This window comes from Micropterus dolomieu, linkage group LG20 (assembly GCF_021292245.1).
Source record: "Micropterus dolomieu isolate WLL.071019.BEF.003 ecotype Adirondacks linkage group LG20, ASM2129224v1, whole genome shotgun sequence".
NCBI classification, from domain to species: Eukaryota; Metazoa; Chordata; class Actinopteri; order Centrarchiformes; family Centrarchidae; genus Micropterus; species Micropterus dolomieu.
In genome coordinates this window covers 32,996,858-33,006,167 of record NC_060169.1, presented here as the reverse complement: position 1 = coordinate 33,006,167, position 9,310 = coordinate 32,996,858, and positions in this window count along the sequence as shown.

The window sequence follows — 9,310 nt, the reverse complement described above, 5'->3', positions numbered from 1 at the left end:
TTTAATTGTAAAATAAAATAAGGATAATAAGGATAATAAGTCCAGAACAGTGTAAGAGAAACACTACTTTAATAAACACTTGTCAGAGGGACACCACGCTATTTAATAACAGGGAGATCGAATAAATAGTAGTATGGTACTTAGATAGGTTTAGAAAAAGATCAGGGTTTGGCTCAAAATAAGTACATTATGTAAGTCACACTGAGTAAGTAATGTATGTCGCGTGACTTAACTTACGTGACGTAAGTCACTGCGAAACATTATTTTACTTAAAACTTTAAATAAGTCAACTTCAACTTTCTTTCACACAGGACGTGAATCACCCCCTTCGCTTTCCATACTATGTCACCTGACTTCTTCCTTCGCTCCTGTTACTTGGCCACTAGAGGTCACAGCCTAGCATTATCGACCTATACGGATGTTTTTCTGGTGAGGACGGGCTGACTTTACCTGTCAAACATACATTACTACTAAGAAGTGTTATGGCCATCTGGGAACCTTTTCTCAGACATCATATTGTGTAAGAGGAAAGTGTTTGTATTTGTGTGTGCGTGTGTGTGTGTGTGTGTGTGTGTGTGTGTGCAGTCTCTCTCTTTGCTAAAACAATCAAAAGAAAAGTTATATTGTTCTTCACATCTTGCTGTGACTTCATTATCTTGATAAGGCATGCAGCTTCTCAGTTGTGAGTTGAGTTCTTGTCCTGTCTGCCAAGTTTCCACGTTTACCGTCTTTACTATCAGAGAAAAGAGAAGTTAGTTTGCAGATCTGAATCCCTATGGATTTCCGCAGAGGCGTAAACTGCAGTGTCTGTTAATGTGTGAGACTTCATTGTGCTCACTATAGCAGCGTCTGTCATCCCTTTTGCAGAACAGGTAAAGACATTTTTATGTCATTATGTCATATGTTATATTATGTTATATGCTGTAAGGCACCCAACTTAGAGAAATAAAAACTGTGATCTCAGGTGACTTCTAGATTCATTTGAAAAGACTTTACATAGACCTTAATATCAACTTCAAAAGCTGATCACTGGTGGTACCTTGGGTTTTATGCAGCAGAGAGAGGCAAATAACAGGTGATGAAGATCACCGGTGCATCAGAGTGCAACATTCAAAAGTCACTTGTATAGATGTCCTATACTGAATGTCAGAGTCAGTCTAATGACTCTGGCTCTGGCTCTTTCACTCTGCTGTAAAGCAGCTGGGTCACAGCTAATGGATCTTTTGTTGCACAATCAACATAAAGATTAGAAAAAGTTCATTTTATTTATCAAAGTGCTTTGTACACATTAGCCACCAATAGGGCCATGTATGGTTGCCAGTGGCAGAAGTAGTGAATGTCATGATGAATCAGTGGAAAGCATAATGTTTCTCACATTTGAAGATGCCTACAGAAATAGTCTGACAGTTTGTGAAACTAACTTGTTTGCTTTGTTTCTGCCAGCCATTGACTAGCCAAGTTCTAGGGAGTTACTTCACCGGGTCAATAAATTACTAACACTATATTCCTCTGTGGGGTTTTTTTTGCAAAAACACAACTTGTAATTTTTATCTGTCACTCCACCACTTTGGTTGAGACTGAAATATTGGATGGCTTGCCATAAAGTTTTGAACAGACATAGGACCCCATAGGATGACAAACTAACTCTTGAGTAAGAGTTTCTTTAATCATCATTCCAATTAAAATCCTAAATCTGAAAACCAGACCATGTCCTACATGCTTCTCTGGATTCAGAGTTTTGTTGCCAAAAGAAAGAGAAAAGGTCTATTTGTTTAAACCCAGGCAGTGATACTGTCAAGATTATAGGGCTTAGTTAGGCGAACTATAAAAATAAAGCTATTTGTATGTTAAGTACAGTAAATCAGAGCACAATAGGGACCTTGGGAGTGTTGGTCTTAAAATGAGGTGTGGTCAGGCGCATTACTATCTTGATGAATGAATTATGTGCTGTCCAAGTGCTGATATAATTGTTTGGTCTCTCCTGTTCCTGGACATCTCATTTCTCCAACTATCCTCTGCACTCCGTCAAACCACCTCCAATTGCTTTTGACACCTTTCATTCTCTGTTTAATGTAATGCAATGTAATGTTCTTGATTTCGGTTACTGAAGCTAACACATTAGGAGATAGAAAAAGGTATCACCCCTGACCAGTGGGGATTTACCTGATTTGTATTTGTAGAGCTCAAAGCATTTCCATTTATATGTGAAAGCGTCCCCTTGACCTAGGGGAAGGGCGATCATGGGGGCAACACTGAACCACAGAATCCACGTCAATTACAGGCAGTTCCCGTGAGCAGCCGTTAACCTGAACTTCCATGGCAATTTAACGTGCCATTAACTGCAGAAAATCCCACTTTTCATGCAATGCCACCATTGACCAACAAAACCTGGTCTAAAGTCAATAGCGTAGTATTTTCCTGCTTTTTAAATAGCACATTATTCAGATAGTAAGATGTGCCTGCATAGGTAGGTTCTAGTGAGTCCTTGTGGTCCGGGTCTTAAAAATGAACATTCTGATTATTGCGGGTGGGTGAAATACAGTGAAGCCTCTTCCCATTAAGAGAGACACTATGCACATTTATACATGAGGCACATCAGCGTAACTGCATTGATTATTTAAATCTTCCGACATGGGGACGCCCACTAGCTCATCTGGTAGAGCGCACGCACCATGGCTGGCTATGGCAGGCTTAATCCTTACTGCAGTGGCCAGGGTTCAAGTCCAGCCTGCATTCCTCTTCTGCATGTCATCCCTCATATAAAAAGGCAAAAAGCCTCAAAATATATTCTTTAAAAAATATATCCCGACAGGATCGGTCAAGATGTTAATTAATGTTCTGAGTTCTACACATCCAAAAGGTCTCACACAGTCTGGGTTTATACAGTGAAAGAGTAAGGCAGCCATCCTCCTGATCAATCCTGAGCTCCATCAGAGTTGTGTAAAAATGTATTTCAGAAGCCACAAGTTTAATTCTGTTTCCTCTGGAGAGTTTTCTCTATCCTGTCTACTATGTTTATTACTGCAGCAGTTTAAGTTTAGCTGCTTAAATGTCCCACGATACTTGCTGTGATATTACTTCGCACATGGCAACATTTAAAATTACTGACAGCAGACTCCTTAATCATTAAAGTACATCATAAAAGAAAACACATAATAATAATAATAATCCTATTATTATTATTAGTAGTAGTAGTAGTAGCAGTAGTATTATTATAGAAATTAAATATTATATATATATATATATCTTTAGGAACTTATTTGGGCAGCCTGAGAATAAGGAATTGCATTAATTCAGCCTAGATGAACGAATTGCGCGGACTAGTTTTTCTGCATCATTTTGAGACAGCATGGGGTTAGCATAGAGTTTTATTGAGAAGACATTCATATATTACGTGGTTTGTCATACACTTCACTGATTAACCACAGAATTGGAGAATAGCATTAGGCTTCATGATAAAGTTCACTTCAACACTTCTATCCATACTTGCACACTCCTTCTCTCCCTCTCTCCTCATGACAATACCACACTGTATCAAACAGCTCTTTTACGGTGAAGTTTGGTCACTGTATCTTCCTCTTCTTTGCTCTGAAGAAATCAAGTCACTTCTGTTAACCTCTGATCCTGCATGGTGATAATTTATTATGCAAATGATGGACAAATTTGAGATTTATCATACTGAGCACAGTGTCGATGACATTTATGAATGGGAAGACACAGCTGGGAAGTAGCCCTTCAGCATGTGTGTGTGTTGTGCATGACATGAGTCTATTTAATAGGGAGCATGGGTGTGTGTGTTGGTGATGTTGGAATTCAATAAGGCAGATGGGCCTTTTTAGAGTATTATCTTTATTGCCAAAGAAGGGGCCAATCTGTTCCTCTCTTTTGCCAACAATACACATCAATATGTACAGCACATTTCCATTTTGCTTACATTTTTCCATTCACTTGCCTTGTTTTTTTTGTTTTTTTTTGCCTTTTGCTTCCATTGGTTACAGCTGTTGATGAAAACAAAAAGCACCTGAACCCTTTCACAGCCAGAAAATGAACTTGAGAAACACAACAGCGGTGTATTGCAGGTTTCAAGAGAGCGGAGAAAGCGTGAACCTTTAGTGCGAAGCTTTTACTGCAGGGATTACTCTGTTCGGCTTGACAGCAAAAGCGAGTCATGGAGCAGACAGCCCGGGCCTCGGTGGAGAAAGAAGAGAACAGAGATGATCCACCTGTACTGTGGCTCTCTGAGGGCTGGCTAAGTCAGAGCTGTGTGGTTTCTAAATGACACAAGCACCTCGGCTTTAAATACCACTAAGCATATTTCTCCTGTTCAGCCTGGCAGAGAGGATTCACACCTGCAAAGCTGAGAGCATAAAATATTACAGTGAGAGCAGGGATGACATTTAAGGAGAATTTCTTCTCCGTTCGTAGGGATAATGCAGGGGATGAAGTCAAGTTTTAGAACCAGATGTAGTTGTCATGTGATGAAGGTTTCTGCAGTATCAACAGATATTATTTAGAGATGAATAAGTAAATTAAAATAAACAGGAAAAGTGCACGGAAGAGGAAAATACACCAGTAAAAAAAAACAGATTTCTACATTATATCTCCTGGTGCACTTCAATCCAGAATAATTCCTTGTGAAGGCACATGGATGGATGAAAAAGGAATGTTCCAAATCCATCTATGCATTTTCTATACCTGTTTATCTTGTGCAGGCTCAAAGGGGCATATTATCAATGGTAAATGTCACGTTTGCTTTTCAGTCTTCAAAAATCAAAGATATATGATGGTGCACAGACAATGACTACTAATGACTCTGGTGATCGCCTCACTATTTAGTGCCACCATGAGGCTGACATTTTTGGTTTTCAGTTAAATGTTCCAACAATTATTGTATGTACTGGCATGAAATTTTGTACAGACACGTACGTCCCCCAAAGGACGAGTTCCATCATCAGGTGAAAATTTGCATTTGTTCAGTATAGAACTTATGACCGAATAACTCCAAAACTAATGACATTTCCATCAGCCACAGCTGTACTTTATGTTCAGTGCTAATTGGAAACTGTTAGCACACTAAGAAGCCTAATTAAGATGGTGGACATGGTAAACATTATAACATTATCAGCATGTTCACTGTGAACAAGTTTGCATTTAGCTCAAATCACAGCAGTGCCAAAGTCAAGCCTCACAGAGATGCACGCTAGCATGGCTGTAGTCTTGTTTTCTTCTACGCCCTGCTTCTAAGATCCCAGTTTCTCTTAAAGTACATCTGTCTGACAAAAAAAGCAGTCACTCAAGTCCTCCATTTGTTTTGTTTGTCTTCTTTCTTCCACTGATCTCCCCTTCCTCTTTCTCTGACCTCAAGGCTGGTATATCATGTAAGATAACATTATACCTGCTAAAATCTGAATGTTAGCATTGCCATTGTACAGTACAGGCCAAGAGAGCTGCTAGCATGGCTGTTAAGCTAATACGTGAACTTCCAAAGCTTCTGCATTTACTAAAAATGGCTTAGTAGGGACAGATACATCTATCACTCCTGCTTGGTTAGGGGAAAATACCTCTCCCTCTCATGAAGAAATTGGCAACAATGAATAGAAAGAGAAGACTCAGGTGGAGAGAAAGTGGTCACACAGAAATTTAATTGAGTGATTAAGTAAAATACCAGAATTTGTATCAAAGAAACTCCTGTGCTGAACATAACGGTGTGAGAAGATTTGATTAACTTTCCTTTAAACTGAGGTCACATGTGTCTTGTCGGAATGGAAGTGATTTTACACCTTGTAATCAAAACTGGAACAGAAAACACAAGATATGGCCGTGTCATTTGTTGACAGCCGTGGATTACCAAAAAAAAAAAAAAATCATGTTGCTGAAATCAGCTGCGTATGTGTGTCAAATGTATTAGCATGCTGGCACATAGTATTAGCATGTGGTCCATTTGTGCATGATTGTAAATAAACACAAGCATACATGTGTATGTGTGTGTATTTGCAAGTATGGGTATGTGCTGGCATGTGTGCATGTTTGTGCGTATGTCTGTGTGTATGGCTGTGTGTTTCTGTGTGTCTGTGTGTGTGTGTGTTGCACAGCTGAAATGTTCCCAGGCAGAAAATGAGGGAGTTATGAATATGCATTAGCACATTTTACTGAATATCATCATCAGGACTCGGTGCCAGTGACTCAGGCCAAATAAAGCCTGTGACTGACCCTGGGACAAGCTGAAGCTAAGGTCAAGTCAAAACACATTTATTTTTAGAGCGCTTTGTTCGTCTCAGAGCTGTTTGCAGATACAACAAAGGGAACAGCAGATACAACTGGTGACATTCTGCAAAACAAATGTGTGTGCCTGCTCCACTTTAGGTAACAAAGTAGGTTAGAGTTCTGTGGAAGCATGGCTGTTTAAGGTAATAATAAACTTGTTAGGGATTACAGCCATAGTAGGAGTAGCTGAGGTCCAACATACAATGCTCAGAATGCTCATAACCAATCACATATGTGTATGAAATAAGTAGTATAGCCTATAGCTAATGATTTTTTAACAAACGCCACATTTGACACAGTAGCAAATAACTGTCAGCCCAAGCAAAGCTCGCGGATTTTCAGATTTTATGGACGAAACAAGTTGAAATCTGTAAAATGATTTGTCTCACACTTAAATCAGAGAAAGAAAACTGAAGAAGTTATGGTTTGTTGAATACTGTGGCCATGAAATGAAGTTTAAATCAGAGCACTCCAACAGAGTTCTGTAGCAGTCATGCATTTAGAACACAGGAGCAAGAAAAATGGTAAGACTTGACAATGCCTCACAGTCACTCAATGTTGGATATTTAGTTCGTGCAGCTATAAAATGTCAATTTTGTAAGTAGATAATGATAGATGATTAGAAAATAGTATTTGTGCAGGAATAGCTGTGATTACCCAAGCAATAAAATTATGTATTGATAGAATAGTTGTGTTTTGTTCATGCTTCAAAGTCTTCAGATAATTATGTTGATCTGAATACAGACGCCAACAAGGGGAACACAAAACAAAAAATATTACATAAACCAGTACATAAACACTTAATAAATGTATATTATGCACTACAATTTAGTTAATAAACAATATTGTCACAGGGTCTATATAGTGGATGTTGGGAGCTTTTGATTACATTGAATGATCACCATCAGCTGATTGCGTTTTCCCTGTTGTCAGGAAATTTAACATTCCATTTATATTTTTTTTCAAGCACTTTAAGAACTTGTCATCCAGGATGGTTTAAATTATGATGAAAGTAGATTTTGGACCATGTAGTAGAAATAGTAGAAATTTTGAAAAACTCTAAAATTTAAATTAAAAGAAGAAATTTGTGGAAATACAAACTCAAAAGAAAATGGGGTATGAAAGGCTCAAAAAACTAAACTGGAGTAAAACTGCTGTTTTAAAATAGGAATAAAATTTAAACCTTAACTTTTTGGCCAACATGAATAAAAAGTACTTAGAAGTGCCCAGTGGAATTGTCTTGTAAAAAAATGTCTTGTTTACATTCAGGGATTCTCACCAAAATGTGTATCTTTGAGGCCTGACAAATGTTTTGAGTGCATTTCCTTTGCCATAAACATTTGCAAAGATAATGTTTTTCATCCAGGTTTGTTGGCATGTAGTCTTCTTCTTTATTGCCACTATCACATTTTTGTCAGTATACTATCTATTAAAAATCCAGAAATGGTGTATAAACAGTTAATGTGCTTGATAAAGCAGTTACACACAGTTGTAATTATATTTAATAAAATATGATTAGACACACAAATTCTTACAATTATACAAAGCAATTATTAATGTTAATGAACATTTTGAAATCACTCACTGGAAAGGTTAATATAGTTTATTTTAAAATTAACTCATGAAAACATGTCATTATGGATACAACAGTTACATATAGAGCTTATACTTGTTGACCTATTGTAGATTAATAAACACTTAAAAAAGTCCTTATATTGTTAATAATAATAGAGACATTATATTGTGTTGTAATATGTTATAATGATATATAAATTGGGGGGGTTGAATTTAATTGTTACTAATGAAGGTACTAGTGAACTGAACAAATAACCAACCAATAAGCAAGTAACAAACATACCATAACAGAAGCTGGAATAATAACTCAGATAGGGCTAATTTATATTAAATTATAATTTTTTACTTATTAAAATAAAATAACAATTTTTCATGTACACAGATATGCACACAAGCCTTCATCCATCAGCACCCAGGCAAAGTCCTTTTTCCCTAGGAGAAGCTGTGGGGAAATCCACTCAAGCTACAATTCTAAAGAAAGAAAGAAACAGACAGACAAGTAAACAAAAAAGAGAGAAAAAAAAGAAGTGTAGCATTTCCTTGTATGCTGTTGACAGCAGGGTTGGGGGTGTAAATACAGAGGGCACAGCTACCTGCTACGTTTTCTAATAAATACCATTGTTTGTCTCCCTTTTACGCAATTAACAGATGTTTTGATCTGGGAGTTTTTACTTTCATCCGCCGTCAGTAATGAGACACGAACCCCTGATACACTCTCCATCTCTGAACTCCAGAGACCACTTATGACAGAGAAAAAGAGAAACATCACACCAACCACACACAGGGAAATAGAGAACAAGAGTCGGAAAGTGACAGAGAGAAAGAAATAATAAATAGATAACGTAGAGATGATAGGACACCTCGACAGGCAGTAAGACCTTCTATATAAAACAGCTCTGTCATCTTCCCTCTGTGTGCTGCTGTAGACAATGTTATTATTAATGTACAAAAACATGGCACGATGTGGTGTCAGCGTTCTAATGTGTTTAATATGTATTGGAGTGCATCATGTGAACATTGAGGTTGTAATGCTTGTGGTTTGTTTCACTGTCAAGCTGAATGTTGGAGGGCTGAAAGCAGGATATTTTCGGAGTGGAAAAAACACTTTTTTGTCTGTGCACTGATTTCTGTTGCAGTTCAAATCAAATTTATGTATATCTTAACAAAACCAAAACATTTATTTGCTTCCTCCCTTAAACAAGCAAGTGTAAAATGTGTTTCATGGTATTAACAGGTTTATGGGTACATGTTTTATGTACAATTTGCACGATACATTCACATGACACATGCAATATGTGAATATGGAAAATAACTGAAAATCATATGTAAAACATAATAATACTGACATTACACATTTTTACATATATTACATATTGGCAAACATGAATTTAGATATTTGATGTGTGACTTCACATAAATGTATTACATATCAATATATCTCACATAATAATATGTTTTTGGACATTTGACA